The following is a 17,049-nucleotide window of genomic DNA, read 5'->3' as shown; positions in this document are numbered from 1 at the left end:
AAAGAATAGTAACGGTGCAAAACGGAGGTTTGTGATTTCCGATGACCTAAATCGGAATCGCGCGCGGAGGAATTGTGAACGGAGGAATCGCAAACGACAGTGGCGTTTTCCAGTGAAATCGGTGAACGGAGAAGACGACCGGAGAAATCTGTTTGAATCACGATCGAGTTGGTCTGGTGAATTGAAAATCGAAGAATTAAAGCAGTGAAGAATGAATTGATTCATGTAAGTTCTTCTTCCGCTTTCACTTCCGATTCCGAAGATTTTTGGTTCTACCTTTTGCGTTCATTGTTCTTCGTATTGTGGAGCGATTTTGGAGAAGATTAATCGGAGAATAGGTGAACGGTGGGTTGCAATTTGTTCATTTTGAATCGGTGCGTGTTTCATTCAAATGATTTCTAGAATTAGAGTGAAATTTGGCATCTGCGTTGAACAGAGCAGTTTGGAGTGCAGAACCAAAATCAATTGAAGCTGGAGTTCGTATTGTTTAGTGAGAATTTTGGTTTTGCAACTACGTAAACAAGAACTGCAGATAAGTTGTTTGCTTAAATTCCTCTGTGGTTTAAATTTTGGCAGCAGCTGGAGTATGCATGTGTGTAGTGGAGGTTTATTTGCCTAATTGAATTAAAAAAAAAATTAGATTCATTCAATTTTTTTTAATAAATTCTGGTGTTTCCCTTGATGTTTCTGGTATTGATGCAGCGGTGATTGGTTTCGAAATTGGTGTGCAGTTTCTCTTTTGATTAGTAAAATTTGGTGGTATAATTTTGTGCATTGAAACTGTTTGATGAATTGATCACGATGTTGTGATGTAGTATGATGACTTGAATTGTTTGCATCATTTGGTTCATAATTGGTGTTTACGATGCAATGCTTAATTGAGTAAAATTTCGGCGCATAATTGGTTGGTGTATTGATCCAGAGATTTAATTAAAATTGCCTCATTGAATGCAAGAAAAGTGAGATAGAGAAAGCAAAGTGCGGAAACTAAATTGGTTCAATTTTGTTGAAGCAAGAATTTTACTGGTGCAAGTCTTGATGCAGAATTTTCCGGTTTAGCTTGTGAAATTGGCAAAGTGAAGCTGTTGGTGAATTTTAAAATTGCAATTGACAATCGTAGGTCTTCATATTAGCTGTTCTGATTTAGATTTGATTGCTTGAAATTGTTGATCATTTTGGTGCAGATTTTAATTAAATAAAAAAAAGTATGTCTGCATTTGAATTCAATTTGTGAATTACAAATTGATTGAAGCTGATGCAGTGAATTGTGGGGTCCGTAAATTTGAAGAATTTGATGAGAAATGGTGTGGCGAAGGTGCAGGTGAATCAAGTACTACCAAGGTGTGCAATTAATTGAAGAAATTAAAGTAGAATCAGTGAAAGCAAATTAGAAATTGTTGAATTGGTGAAAGCGTGATTGTGGGTGCTTTTAACTAACCAAAAATTACTTATGTGTTGAGTAATTAGAAGTGTGTATTGGCAGCTACTGGAATTTGCAATCACACGGTGGGACCCATGCTTTAAAGTTAAATGCAATTTGTTGAATAATGAGGGAGCGTAAATTTTGGTGAGAAATTTGGCAATTGGAGTTCCTTAGCGCGGGACCCGTGAGAATTGAGTTCTTTGGACCAAGCTACATTGGGCAGCAACATTTTGGATTTCATGGTCTACTAAGAATTTTCATCATTCTTTGTTTTTCTTTTTGTAATCCAATTCTAGTGCCAATCTTTAGGTGCTTCTTTTGAGTGCTTACTTTCTTGAAAACCTTTAATTTCTTGCTTGTCTTGATTTTATGGATAATCTTTGTGTTTGTCATCTCTAATCTCCTTTGAGTTTCACTCTTCAAATTGAGCTTTTATTGCTTTTATTATTGACCTCTTGAAGTGGAATATACCTTGAATTTGTTCTTTGTGAGAATTGAGCTAACTTCTAGGTAGCATCCTAAGAGAAGGCAAAGGACTTTGCAAGGGGTACTCACCTTTGGAGGACAAACAAGTAAAGGCTTGGAGAGAAACACTTGTGAGAAAAGAGAAGAGAACTTTGAAGATTTTTTTTTCAAATTTTGTGTGATTTCAATTGTTTTGTAATTTGGCCATTATCTTTACTTTAGGTGTCTTGGAAGAGCCTTTGGTGTTCTTCCATCTCCTACAAATTTTCTTTAATTTTCTTATTAGATACACGCTTTAGACGGTGAGTGTGTCTTGAAGGTTCACAAGTGCCAACAAGCCTCACCATTAGGAGTCGTCTAGTTTAAATTTTTGCAATTTAAATTCTTAGTTTTTAAAAAAACTTTCTTTTAGTTTCTTTCTTTAGAAAACTCTTTGTTTGTGTTGAAGAAGTTTTCATTGGAAGGAGATTTGTGAAGTGCATTGGGATAAGTTCTGGCTAGGAAAGACTTGGTACTTAAGAGTGTCCATTGTGACCCACCTCTCTTTCCTGGGAATTTACCTTGTGTGCTAAACTCACTTTCCTTCTTGTGAAAAATCTTTTAAATACAAAGCTTAAATATGTCTATGTATACTTATCATCATAGTAGAAGAAAGATTTATAACCCTCATTATCAAAAAAAGGAAGGGATGCGTTTTGAGCCTAGAAGTTTATATTATTCTATCGAGCCTGAAGTATACATTCCTTACTTTGATGGAAATAAAAATGTTGAAGCATATTTAGAATGGGAAACAAAAGTTGATCAAATCTTTGAAAAACATCAATTGGATGAATTGAGTAGATTTTTCATGGCTACCTTAAGTTTTCAAGAATATGCTAGGTCTTGGTGGATACAAAGGGAAGCAGATGTTAGAATTGGTAGAAAATCAGAAATATTGAATTTGGATGAATTTAAGATGTGTATGAGAAGAAAGTTTGTTCCACCTTCATATGTGAAAAAGAAAAAGCTTAGAGAAGAAATGAAAGAGCTTGTAGAAAAAGGAAGAAATTTTATATACAGAGAAAAAGAATATGTTAGAAGAGAAAAGGAGTTTAGAGAAAAATTCCAAGCTCTTGTCAGAAAGAAAGAAGAGAATGAGAAAAAGGAAAGTACAAAAAACTCTTTTTTTCGAGTTGAATCAGATATCGATAACATTTTATCTTCTCTAGAAAACCCTTGTGAGGATGTGCTTGAAGAAAAATCTATGTTTGGAGCTGAACCAAATATAGATATAAATATTTCCTCCACAGAAAATACAGAAGAATGTTTGATTGAAAAGGAAGAAGAAGAGGAAACCCACAAAGAAGAAGAGTCTTTTATGACACCCCCTGAAAGCATGGTTGAGAAAGAATCCTTAAAGGGGGATTGCAATACTTTGAACTCTTCTTTTCAATTATATAATGCTCATTCTTCTTCACAAAAATATCAAAAACAATACTTTGTGATGTTGTTGCCTAGCTTGGGCAATAAACAACACAAAGTGAACAAAAATATTTTTGAAATGGGCCTTATGTTTTTCTTTAAAAAGAATTTTAAAGAAAAGGGGACTTATTTTTGTTTAGTTTTCTTTTCTTTTAATTTTCTTCTAAAAAGGAAATTTATCTCATGTTTGTTTGATGTTTATTGCAGATTGACATTTGACCCAGGAGGAAACCATCAAATAAACAGAGGTTGCTGTCATTGAGCATCATTCAGATCTGAGGACAGATCCTTTTCAAGAGGGAGGGGATGATGGAAACCGTCCAGCCTCAAAACTTTCGGCCAAGAAGATAGACGAAGATCGAGCTTTAATGAAGAGTTTGTAAAGTCTTTTTCTTCTTCTTAGCCTTGTAAAAATTGTATAGAGTAGTTAGGAAGTTTTGGGCCTTGTATTTTGGGCCAAAGTAGAGAAAGATGTAAATAGAAAACAAAGTAATGTGTAAAATAGTAAAAGAGGGGTCCAAATAGAAATGTAGGCAAGGAAGACATGAGTCTCCACATGTCTTCTTCTTAATGGAGAGGATTTGCACCAATAAGGTGGTGACACTTGTCACACTCTCATTTGAGAGTTTTTGAGAGACTTTATCCTATAAATAGGAGTCTCTTATACATGTATTTCTTTAACTTGGAATTAGTAATGAAATGTTGCCTAATTTTGGCCATTCTACTTGTTCTTAAGTTCTCCCTAGGTTAGTCTCCTTCAAGACTTAGCCTAGACTCTTTCCTAGTGAGTTGGCCTTACCTCTCACTCTCACAAATTCCTACTCCACTTCAATCCATGGAAACTCCTCTTGAGTTTCTTTAATGCTTCCGCTCATCATATCTCCTTCATCATTCATCCAAAGAAGAAATTACAAAGATCATTACTAGAAGAAGATCGTTTTTCCATCAGGTATACTGCGTATTAACACTCTGTTTCAAAAGGATAGGCACACTTTGGCTTATGATAAAGGATGGAGAGTGCGCACTGATTTCAAGCAGTACCTACCAAGTTCTGAAGCAAAACCCCTTTCGGTGGACACATCAGAGGCACTATGGGAAGTTGTGGAACTTGAACAATTACCGAAATGATGTTACTTGAACTTTGTTGTAATTTTAAATTTGATTAGGAATGTATGAACTTTTTATGTGTTTTAATTTTAAATTATATAAACTTTCGAAAATTATTATGTGTGCTTTAATTTTCAATGAAATGAATGAATGATTATAATTTTATACATTATTTTATTTTATTATGAAAAAGTGGTGGTTAAATTTTATAATTGTATAAAACAGATTATAAAAATGTGGTGGTTAAATTTTATAATTGTATAAAACAGATTATAAAAAAGTGGTGGTTAAATTTTATTTATTCAGAATTAAAATTACGTCAGTTAAAAATGTCACTATTTATGTATATTATGGCGCCAGAATCTTCTTCAATGAATGTAAATTGCGACATTTATAACTGACACTACTTACGTATATTATGGTGCCAAAATATTTTTCAATGACTGACACTACTTACATATAAAAACCGCCACTATTTACACTATGTTTAAAGTGGCGGGTGTTGCGGCGGGTAGCGTAAAACCGCCACATTAAACTTTGTGGCGGCCAGTTCTATGGCGGTTTGGGAAACCGCAACAAGCGTATATTGTGGCGGTTATAAACGCCAATTTATACGAAAATAACCGCCACAATATACATTTTTTTTTGTAGTGCAAGAACTACAACCACATAAGTCTTCCTTCTTCTCCATCTATTTCTTCCATTTCCATGTCCATTTGAACTCCTTAAACATGTCTTAGGTCTTTTCTTGCACTTCTATTCGGTGTTTTAGCTTCTTTTGCCATTTTGTTCGGTTCATCTTCTTCTTTCTTGAATATAATCAGTTCATCTTCATTTTCTATGGCTTTGTTCGGTTCTTTTCAATTTTAAAGCAATTTAATCGGTTCATTTGCATTCTTAAGCATTTTAATCGGTTCAATTGACAAGAAATGGGACTTCCATGTGAGTTTTGGTGTTTAGGGGAGGCTTTTATTAATGAAGGAAGAGGTCATTCACCCACACATTTGAAGTTCTTCCTTCTAGTCTTCTCAAAATTAAAAGAAGACATAAAATAAAGAGAGGATCAAGCCTATAGCCAAAGAAGTCTACAAGCTTTCAATAATGGGCTTCAATTAAATATCTCTCTTTATAGTTTCTTTTGTATAAAATTGTAAATAATATAGAATAGTGTTTAGGAAGGTGCTTAGAGGAAAACCTTAGATACCTCTTTTGTAAAGCATCTTTAGGCATTAGTTTAGAATTTTCTAGAAGCTGACTCTTCATGTCTTCACTCTAGGCGCTAGAGTAGGTAAAAGGGAAGGGACCTTTGGTTAGCTTCTTATGTAAGCTTTGTGTAACTCTTTGACCAGTCCTTCTCCTATATAAGGAGGGCTTGGGTCCTTCTAAATTCAGAATTGGTATTTGAAGTAACAAAACTCTCCCAAATTGGTGATTGAGTGTAGTGAGAACTTGTCTTCTCCTCTTTCTAGTCTCATCTTGAGTGCCTTGGTTCCTCAAGTGGCGGCAATTCACACTTATCTTGGAGCTTTCACACTTCAAGTGGCGTGTTCATCAACCAAGAACTACAACCACATAAGTCTTCCTTCTTCTCCATCTATTTCTTCCATTTCCATGTCCATTTGAACTCATAAAATATGTCTTAGGCCTTTTCTTGCAATTCTATTCGGTGCTTTGCCTTTATTTCACATTTTATTCGGTTCATCTTCTTCCTTGCTGAGTTTAAAAGATTCATCTTCATTCTAGCTTACTTTGTTCGGTGCATTTCAATTGTCAAGACATTTAATCGGTTCATTTGCATTCTTGCATCTTTTAATCGGTTCAATTGACAAGAAATGGGATTTCCATGTGAGCTTTGGTGTTTGGTGCAAGTTTTGGGGAGTTCTTGAAACATAAAACATTGATCCATTTCTATAAAAGTGCCTATTCAATCTCCAACTCAAGTTGATTCCATAAAATGTCAAAGAATCATCTATATCTTGCTATTGGAATCATATCAAATGTTAATCACTACTGTAGAGACTCATCTATCAAATATATACAATAAATTCATGCAACTACCACAAAAAAAAACCAGTTTCGAATCCTTTTATGTTAATTTCTTGTAAATCAGTGTCTATCACTATTATAAACTATCTAAAGACTCATCTATCAAATATATACAATAAATACATGCAACTTCCCCAAAAAAAACTAGTTTCAAGTCTTTTCATGCTAATTTCTTTTTAATCAATGTCTATCACTATTATAAACTATCTAAATACTCATCTATCAAATACATAAAATAAATTCATGCAACTATCACATAAAAACTAGTTTTGAGTCTTTTTATGCTAATTTCTTGTAAATCAATGTCTATCACTATTATAAACATTCTAAAGACTCAGCATAAAATATATACAATAAATTCATGCAAGTACCACAAAAAAAAACTATTTTCAAGTTTTTTCATGCTAATTTCTTGAAAACTAATGTTTATCACTACTATAGAGACTCATGTATAAAATATATACAATAAATTCATGCAACTACGACAAAAAAACTAGATTCAAGTCTTTTCATGCTTATTTCTTGAAAACCAATGTTTATCACTCCAATATTGACTTATCTATCAAATATATACAATAAATTCAAGCAACTACCCCAAAAAAACTAGTTTCAAGTCTTTTCATCCTAATTTCTTGAAAACCAATGTTTATCACTACTATTGAGACTCATCTATCAAATATACACAATAAATTCATGCAACTACAAAAAAAAACTAGTTTCCGGTCTTTTCATGCTAATTTCTGGTAAATGAATGTTTATCACTATTATAAACTATCTAAAGACTCATATATCAAATATATACAATAAATTCATTCAACTACCACAAAAAAACTAGTTTCAAGTCTTTTCATGCTAATTTTTTGAAAACAAATGTTTATCATTACTATTGAGACTCATCTATCAAATATATACAATAAATTTATGCAACTACCCCAAAAAAACTAGATTCAAGTTTTTTCATTCTTATTTCTTGAAATCCATTGTTTATCACTCCTATAGTGTGATGTGATTCCAATAGCCACATAGAACAAGATTCTTGACACTTTGAGGAATCACCTTGAGCTGGAAAATATAGAGGCACTTTCTTAGAAGTTGGATCATGGTTCTAAAATCAAGAACTCACCAATAACAAGTACCAAATCCCAAACTCATTTGGATGAACCAAATATTGTCAAATTGAATCAACAAAGGAGAAGGAAAAGAAGAAACCGAACAGAAATGAACTTAAAACAAAAGAACCGAACAGAATTTAAAAACAAAACAAAATATAAGGTGCTGAAAATAGAAAAACCGAAAGCTAGACAACTCAAAACACAAGATAACATGAACAAATTGAAGAAGAAGAAAGGAAGGAGAAGAGAATGCTCATGAAGATGGAGGAATGGTTGGATGATCACGCCACTAGAAGAATGGATGCTCCTAGATGAGTGTGGAAGCCGCCACTTGAAGAAACCATGGTCCTTCAAGATAAGACTAGAGAAGAAGCTCAAAGCTCTCCAAATGCTCACTCCAATTTTGAGTATAGTTTCTTTAGATAAAATTCAAATCTGAAATTTACAAGGAAGGCACCTCTATTTATAGCCTAAGGTGCTGAAAATTGAAAGCTAAACAATTCAAAATTCCCTCCAAAAGCTATCTAGAACCGGCGCTAATTGCCAAGCAAGGAAGGTGTGATCCCTTCCTTCACTTTGGCACCCCCTATTCTACTCCTACACCTATCTACTAATACACCCCCCTAAAGCTCCTAACTAAAACCTAAAAAGATGCTATAACAAAAGAGGTTTCTAAGGTTTCCCTCTAAGCACCTTCAACTAAAGACACTATAAAAAGAGAAAATAAATGTCCTCTAGCTCCCAAGGCTTTGAACATGCTTCTTGTAATCCTTTGAGGTGGACTTTGACCTCCATGGGCGTCCTCTATTTGTGCCTCCACCTCTTCTTGAGCTTGGTGAGTGGCCTCCATGTTCTCTTGGGCTTGATCTCCATCATAGTGGCTCATCTATCAAATATATACAATAAATTTATGCAACTACCACAAAATAACTAGTTTCAAGTCTTTTCATGCTCATTTCTTGAAAACAAATGTTTATCACTACTATTGAGACTTATCTATCAAATATATACAATAAATTTATGCAACTACAAAAAAAAAACTTGTTTCAGGTCTTTTCATGCTAATTTCTTGTAAATCAATGTCTATCACTATTATAAACTATATAAAGATTCATCTATCAAATATATGCAATAAATTCATGCAACTACCACAAAAAAACTAGTTGTCAAATTGAATCACAACCACAAGAATTGAAGAAACAACAATTGAACACAGCCAATGGAAGGAAAAATACTGAATAGAATTGAAAACTACAGCAAATGTACCGAACAGAATTGAACAACAAGTAAGCTAGAACATGAACATGAAGAAGAAACAAAGCTTGAGAATAGAAAACTTATGGAGATGGAAGAATAGGAGGTGAGTGATCACGCCACTTAGAGTGTGGGTACTCCAAGATTAGTGTGTTGCTGCCACTTGAGGTTCACCATAGACACCCAAGATAAGATTTGATGAAGGCACCAAAGCTCTTCCAATTTCTCTCTCAAATTGAGTAGAGTTTTCTTACTTCAATTTCCAAATCTGATTTCTACAAGGCAAGCACCTTTATTTATAGCCTATAAGGTGCTGAAATGCAAAGCAAATCAAATGCAAATGTGCCCCTAAATGACATGTAACTTCGGCGCCAACTAGTGCATGAAGGAAGTGTGACTTTCCTTCCTAGTTTGGCACCTCCTAACTCATGTCTACACACCCCCTAGCATCCCTTACTAAGTTCACACCCCTCTAAGCTTCTAATATTTCTAAACTACAATAAGGATGCTTTTACAAAAGAGGTTTCTTATGTTTCCCTCTTAAGCACCATCTACCAAAGATATTACAAATAAAGAAAACAATTGTCCATTATTTCCCAAGGCCTTGAACATGCTTCTTGTAAGCCATTGAGGAGGATGAATAACGTCTTGCACATCTACCTCTTGATCCTCTTCCTCTTCTTGTCCTTGTTGATTGGCTTCTATTTGTCCTTGGCCTTGATCTCCATCACTTTTCAAGAGGGAGGGGATGATGGAAGAGGCCTAAGCCCATGATAAAAAACGCCCAAGCCCAAGCCCAAATACAAGTTCAAGCTTCAGCTCAAGCCTAACAAATAGAAGATATGGGCCAACTAAGCATCATTGGATGTCTATTTTTGTAATTACTTTTGAGTATTTTTAGTAGAACATAAAGAGAGGTGTAGATATAGATATAAGAGATGCAAATGTATAAAGCTAAGTCACATCTATAAAATATATACAATAAATTCGTGCAACTGCCACAAAAAAACTAGTTTCAAGTCTTTTCATTCTAAGTTCTTGAAAACCAATGTCTATCACTACTATAGACTCTCATATATGAAATATGTACAATAAATTTATGCAAGTACCACAAAAAACCATTTTCGAGTCTTTTCATGCTAATTTCTTGTAAATCAATGTCTATCACTAAAATAAACTATCTAAAGACTCATTTATCATATATATACAATAAATTCATGCAACTACCACAAAAAAACTAGTTTCAAGTCTTTTCATGCTAATTTCTTGAAAACCAATGTCTATAACTACTATAGAGACTCAACTATCAAATATACCCAAGGCACAAAAACTAGGCCAAGCGACCAAACTTGGCTAATCCAAAACCCAACCAATATCAATTCCTTTTGCAACCAAACTTTTGACATCTCATTTTGGATGCATTTGTGACAATTCCCCACCAAGATTCCTCTAAAACCACGACTTCAGTTTTTCACCAATTTTGCTACCAAGGCACACAAAAAGCCAATACACCCAACTTGGCTAAGCCAAAACCCAACCAAGATCAATTCCTTTTAAACCAAACTTTTCACACCTCATTTTGCGTACATTTGTGACAATTCCCCACAAAGATTGCTCAAAAACCATGACTTCACTTTTTCACTAGTTTTGCTACCAAGGCACAAAAAGCCAATCCACCCAACTTGGCTAAGCCAAAACCCAACCAAGATGAATTCCTTTTGCAACCAAACTTTTCTCACCTCATTTTGCATACATTTGTGACACTTCCCCACCAAGATTGCTCAAAAACCATGACTTCACTTTTTCACCAATTTTGCTACCAAGGCACAAAAACTAGGCCAAGCGACCAAACTTGGCCAAGCCAAAACTCAATCAAGATCAATTCCTTTTGGAACCAAACTTTTGACACCTCATTTTGGATGCATTTGTGACAATTCCCCACCAAGATTGATAAAAAAGCATGACTTGACTTTTTCATTAATTTTGCTACCAAGGCACAAAAAGCTAATCCACCCAACTTGTCTAAGCCAAAACCCAACCAAGATCAATTCCTTTTGCAACCAAACTTTTCAGACCTCATTTTGCATGCATTTGTGACAATTTCCCACCAAGATTTAATGGAAGAGGCCCCAACACCCAAAAGAGAGTCTAGGACCAACCTTGCATAAAAGGCAATCAAGAGAGCGTCTAGGACCAACCTTGCATAGAGGGCACCCACAAGAAGCATCTAGGACACACAAGAAGCGTCTAGGCCACACAAGAAGCGTCTAAGAGAGTTGACATCCAAGAAGGTTGACGTCCAAGAAGGCCCAACAAAGTGTAGCTTAGTCTTAATTGTGGTGTAAATAGCATAGCCTTGTGAACCTTTGTTTAATTTCTGAAAATTAGGATCGGCCATGTGCATGTTAGAAAGCCATGTGCACCCATGTGCCATGTGCTCCATGTGTCCCCATGTGCTACTACTTTGCATCTAATTTGGCTTGCATTTGCTCATCATTTAGGTTACCATTTCCGGTCCTCCTTAGCCTATAAAAGGAGGAGCCAACCTCATGTATTGAAAGATTAAAATTGAGTATTGTTATGCTGCCAAACTTGAGACATACTTTACTCCCTTGCCTAGAATTTAGGTCTTAATCTACAATCCTTTCACCTTCCAAAGGGGCTTGCCGAACTTCCCTAAATTCCCTACTCTTCATGCACCTCCAAGGCAGCCACACCTCTTAGGAGGGCCTTGTTCCATCAACAAACCACAAAGCTTCCGCAGACCACCCAAAAACCACAAAAAAGAAGACCTCAATGTGATGTGATTCCAATAGCAAGATGTAGATGATTCTTTGACATTTTATGGAATCAACTTGAGTTGGAGAATGAATAGGCACTTTTAATAGAAATGGATCAATGTTCTATGTTTCAAGAACTCACCAAAACTTGCACCAAACACCAAACTCACATGGAAGACCCATTTCTTGCCAATTGAACCGATTAAATTGAACAAGAAAGTAAATGAACGGATTGAAACTCTAAAGAAAGCAATTGAATCGAACAAAACATGAAAATGAGCTACTGAACTGAATTAAAACAGTAAGAAATTGAAAAGAACCTAACAAAAGTGCAAGGAAAGGAAGATGAACCGAATAAAAGAAACTACACTTGTTTTAGAGTTCATATGGACATGGAAATGGAAGAACTAAATGGAGAAGAGAGGAAACTTATGTGGATGAAGAACTTGATTGATGAACACGCCACTTGAAGTGTGATTGCTCCAAGATAAGTGTGAATTGCCGCCACTTGAGGGAACCAAGGCTCTCAAGATGAGACTAGGAAGAGGAGAAATCAAATCTCACTCACTCAATCACCAAATTAGGAGAGTTTCTGATGGAGATCAAGCTCAAGAGAACATGGAGGCCACTCATCAAGCTCAAGAAGAGGTGGAGGCACAAATGGAGGACGCCCATGGAGGTCAAAGTCCACCTCAAAGGATTACAAGAAGCATGTTCAAAGCTTTGGGAGCTAGAGGACATTTATTTTCTCTTTTTGTAGTTTCTTTAGTTGAAGGTGCTTAGAGGGAAACTTTAGAAACCTCTTTTGTTATAGCATCTTTTAGGCTTTAGTTAGGAGCTTTAGGGGGGTGTATTAGTAGATAGGTGTAGGAGTAGAATAGGAGGTGCCAAAGTGAAGGAAAGGATCACACCTTCCTTGCTTTGCAAATAGGCGCCAGTTCTAGAATGATTTGGGAGGGAATTTTGAATTGTTTTAGCTTTCATTTTCAGCACCTTAGGCTATAAATAGAGGTGCCTTCCTTGTAAAATTGAGATTGGAATTAATCTAAGAAAACTATACTCAAATTTTGAGTGACCTTTGGAGAGCTTTTGGAGCCTTCTTCCCTAGTCTTATCTTGATGGATCCATGGAGTCCTCAAGTGGCGGCATCACTCTCATCTAGGAGCATTCCACACTTCTAGTGGCGAGATCATCCATCCTCCTTCCATCTTCATGAGCATTCTCTTCTCCTTCCTTTCTTCTTTTTCTATTGTTCATGTTGCCTTGTGTTTTGAGTTGTTTTTAGTTTCGGTTCTTCCATTTTTCCAGCACCTATATTCTGTTTTGTTTCTTAATTCTGTTCGGTTCAATTGAGTTTTGGTTTATTTCTGTTCGGTCTCTTCAATTTTAATTCCTTTGTTGATTCAATTTGACAATATTTGGTTCATCCAAATGAGTTTGGGATTTGGTACTAGTAATTGGTGAGTTCTTGTCTTAGAACCATGATCCAACTCTAAGAAAAGTGCCTCTATATTTTCCAGCTCAAGGTGATTCCTAAAAATGTCAAGAATCTTGTTATGTGTGGCTATTGGAATCACATCATGTGGTATCATGAGTCTTAGGTTCATTCTTGTTTAATTGTTCAGTTGTGTGCACTTTATTTCAAGAGCTCTTTAATTTCTTGCAATTTAAGTTTCTGTTTTAGAATTTTATTTGAGTATTCTTGCTGTTTTTCTTTTGCTCCAAGTGTTTGTGGAAAGGTTTATGGCACTCATAATTCTTATGAGTATGGTTGCTCTTTTGGAATGGCATTATCCTTCCTAGAGTTTACCTTAAGCTTCCTTTCACTTGTTACAATTTGTGATGTGTCTTTTAATTTTTGAATCATGTCAAGTTTTGTCTTAGTCATGTTATTCCATATATGTCATTACTTCTAGTAGTACTTTTATTGTTTTGATTGTTTCTTGCTTTGGTGTCATATAATTTTCTGATTTGATGTTGATCCTTTGTGCATTTTCTTTTTAGATTTGAGTTCATACTTGTATTCTAGACCTATACAAGTTCCAATACATCATTTTCTATTATGTCTTTGCTAGTTCATCATCCTGTTTTTTATTCCTATTAGGATTCCTCTGTTTCTGAAAAAAGTGCTTACTGTTTTTCCTTATTGCAACTGATTTACGTACTGTAAAATTCTGAAATTCTGGATTTGAGATATTCAAAGTGTTAGAAAAGAATAGAAAAAAGAATCATTCAAAAATATGAAGTACACAAAAAATGATAAATAAAATAAAAAAAGTGTACATTCCTGCCGAAAAAAATACGGTAATCTGGCAGTGATTTTAAAAAATTTATTTCTCTCAATTGGCTTACTGTTTTTAATTGATTCCAGTGCCATTATTGAGTTAACATCTTGAAGTTTCTGTGGTATAAATTTCATAATCCAGTTCGCTCTACAACGTTCCAGTTAAATCAGTGAATATCAAACACAGTTTGCATAAAAAAAAAAAAAAAATTTCCAGTAGCTAAATTTTTTGTTTTCTTCATCTACTCTAGTGCTTTTCCTTAGGTATTCTTTTGTGTGCCTACTTTTCTCATTGAGTTCTTTATTTTCTTGATTGTCTTTCATTCTTACTCTTTGAGTTTGTCTTACATATAGTATTCCTTTTGCAATTACCTTTCTTTGCTTATACCTTTTCTTGTTTGTCTTTATTGTTTCTTTGGTTTTGTGGTGGTTTGCTCTTAAGATTGGTGTGCTTGCTTTGACATATTTCATTTGAGGATTCCAAGGCCTCAAGATCAGATTGGTGCAAGACCATTATTTCTTTGAGAGTGATATCTTTTCAGCCTTAGTTCACTTCGGCAGTTTCATTGCCATAAGCTCACTGTTTTTGCTAATTTTTAACTTGTTTGCTGTTTTTGTGTGTTTGCTGTTTTTAATTACCAATGGCTGGATTTTCAAGTGATGCATCCTACAAGCAGAATTCTCCTTCCAAAGCCTCAATTCTTGGTGAATTACATGAAGCTCAAAGAACAATTAAACGGTTGGAGGAGAAAATGCTAAAGATGGAGGTACAACAAGCTAGACCATCTCCTTCTATCCATGATGGACATCATTCTCATAGACCATCTTCTAGAGCTTCTTCAAATGATGTTGGCCGTGAAGATGAGCATAGGAGAAGGAGACCTCCACCCCAAGTCCATGGACAAAGACATCATCACCAAGGGGAAAGAATTCACTACGGCAATGGCTTCTACCATGATGCAAAGTCCAAGCTTCCTTCGGTCAAACTACCTTGTTTCAATGGCTCAAGTGATCCTAATGTATATTTAGATTGGGAGGCTAAGTGTGAACAAATATTTGAGATCCATGAGATCCAAGATGAGCATAAGCTCAAGCTAGCCACCCTAGAGTTTAGTGATTATGCCATGAAATGGTGGCATGGAATTGTAAAGGACATTATCTATCACAAGGGTCCTCCCGTGGACTCTTGGAACTCTTTAAAGGATCATATGCGCGCTAGGTTTGTGCCCCCACATTTTAGGAAAGACCTCATGTTGAGACTCCAACGGTTTCAACAAGGCACGCTAAATGTGGATGAATATTATAAGGAGCTTGAGACGCTTGTGCTTAAAATTGAATTAGAAGAAAGTGAAGAAGCCATGGTTGCTAGGTTTGTGAGTGGTCTTAGGAAGGATATTCAAGACATTGTTGAGTTACAAGAGTATTCATCATTGGGCTCTTTAGTTCATCTTGCAATGAAGGTGGAAGCCCAACTTGCTAAGAAAAACTCTTTTAAAAATGCTTCCAATGATGGATACTACTCCAAGTCTTGGAGAAACAAAACTTCTTTTTCTAAACATCCTTCCAAAGATTCTTCTTTCAAACCCAAGGAATCTAAGCCATCAACTTCTAGACCTAAGTCTCCCACTAGAACATCTAACACTAAATGCTTTAAATGTATGGGTTATGGTCATATTGCTGCAAATTGTCCTTCCAAACGAAGTATGTACATGCATGAGGGCATTGTAGTTAGTGAGCATGATTCGGATTCTCCAAAGCATTCATTGCATTCTCATGCATCTAGTGAGGAAGAGAGCGAATGTCCACTTGAAGGGGACTTGTTAGTTGTGAGAAGACTTCTTGGACAAGTTTCACAACCTTTTGATGAAAGTCAAAGGGAAAATATTTTCCATACAAGATGTCTTATTCAAAACAACATTTGTTCCTTGATAGTGGATGGGGGTAGTTGTGCAAATGTGGCTAGTACAAGAGTAGTAGATAAGCTTGAATTGCCTACTATCTCTCATACAAAGCCCTACAAGTTACAATGGCTTAGTGAAGTAGGAGAAATAATTGTTAATAAACAAGTCCTCATCCATTTCTCCATTGGAAAATACAAAGATGAGGTATTATGTGATGTTGTGCCCATGGAAGCCACTCATGTTCTTTTGGGAAGGCCTTGGCAATTTGATAGAAAAGTTTTACATGATGGCTTTACCAACAAATTATCTTTTGAATTCCATGGTCACAAGGTTACTTTAAAATCTCTCTCTCCAAGAGAAGTCCATGAGGACCAAGTTATCATGAAGAAAAAGAGGGAGAGTGAAAAAGATAAAAAAGATAAAAAAGATAGGAGTTCTAAGCCTAAACTCCTTGTGTCTAGGCGTGACATTGAAAGGGAAATAGTGGCTCATCATCCTCTTTTTTTAGCCATCCCTAGAACTCTTAGCATAGAATCACTTGTTGATAGTCCTCATTGCTTGGAAAATTTGGTAGAAGAGTTCAAAGATGTGTTTCAAGATCCTCCAAATGGACTTCCACCTTTGAGAGGGATTGAGCACCAAATTGATTTGATACCGGGCTCTTCTTTACCAAATCGTCCAGCATATAGGACCAATCCAAGTGAAACCAAGGAAATTCGCCAACAAGTTGAGGCTTTGATTGAGAAAGGGTGGGTGCAAGATAGCATGAGTCCTTGTGCTATGCCTATCATCTTAGTGCCAAAAAAGGATGGCACATGGCGAATGTGTTCGGATTGTAGGGCCATCAATAACATAACCATTAAGTATAGGCATCCCATACCTAGACTAGATGATTTGTTGGATGAATTACATGGTTCAAAAATCTTTTCAAAGATTGATCTTAAAAGCGGCTACAATCAAATCCGTATCAAACCGGGTGATGAATGGAAGACGGCTTTTAAGACCAACTTTGGTTTATATGAGTGGTTAGTTATGCCTTTTGGTTTAACTAATGCACCAAGTACCTTCATGCGCCTCATGCATCATGTTCTTAGACCTTTCATTGGTAAGTTTGTTGTGGTTTACTTTGATGACATTCTCATTTATAGCTTTTCTTTGAATGACCATAGGTTGCATGTTAGGCAAGTTTTAGAAACCCTTAGGAAGGAACATTTGT

The 17,049-nt window shown here is 35.6% G+C and overlaps 1 long non-coding RNA gene across 2 annotated transcripts; it reads left to right on the top strand.

The window, feature by feature from the left end:
- Window positions 1-222: 222 nt before the first annotated feature.
- LOC137817380 (uncharacterized) lies at window positions 223-4,567 on the top strand. Of its 2 annotated transcripts, XR_011081956.1 has the most exons (3): window positions 223-1,116; window positions 1,262-1,341; window positions 3,557-4,567. It is a non-coding gene; the product is annotated as an uncharacterized lncRNA (long non-coding RNA). The 2 variants fall into 2 exon arrangements; XR_011081957.1 differs by lacking the exon at window positions 1,262-1,341.
- Window positions 4,568-17,049: the final 12,482 nt, after the last annotated feature.

The sequence above is a fragment of the Phaseolus vulgaris genome, unplaced genomic scaffold, assembly GCF_000499845.2.
Source record: "Phaseolus vulgaris cultivar G19833 unplaced genomic scaffold, P. vulgaris v2.0 scaffold_39, whole genome shotgun sequence".
Taxonomy (NCBI): Eukaryota; Viridiplantae; Streptophyta; class Magnoliopsida; order Fabales; family Fabaceae; genus Phaseolus; species Phaseolus vulgaris.
The sequence above is the reverse complement of the archived record's forward strand: the minus strand, read 5'-3'. Positions and strand labels throughout refer to the sequence as shown.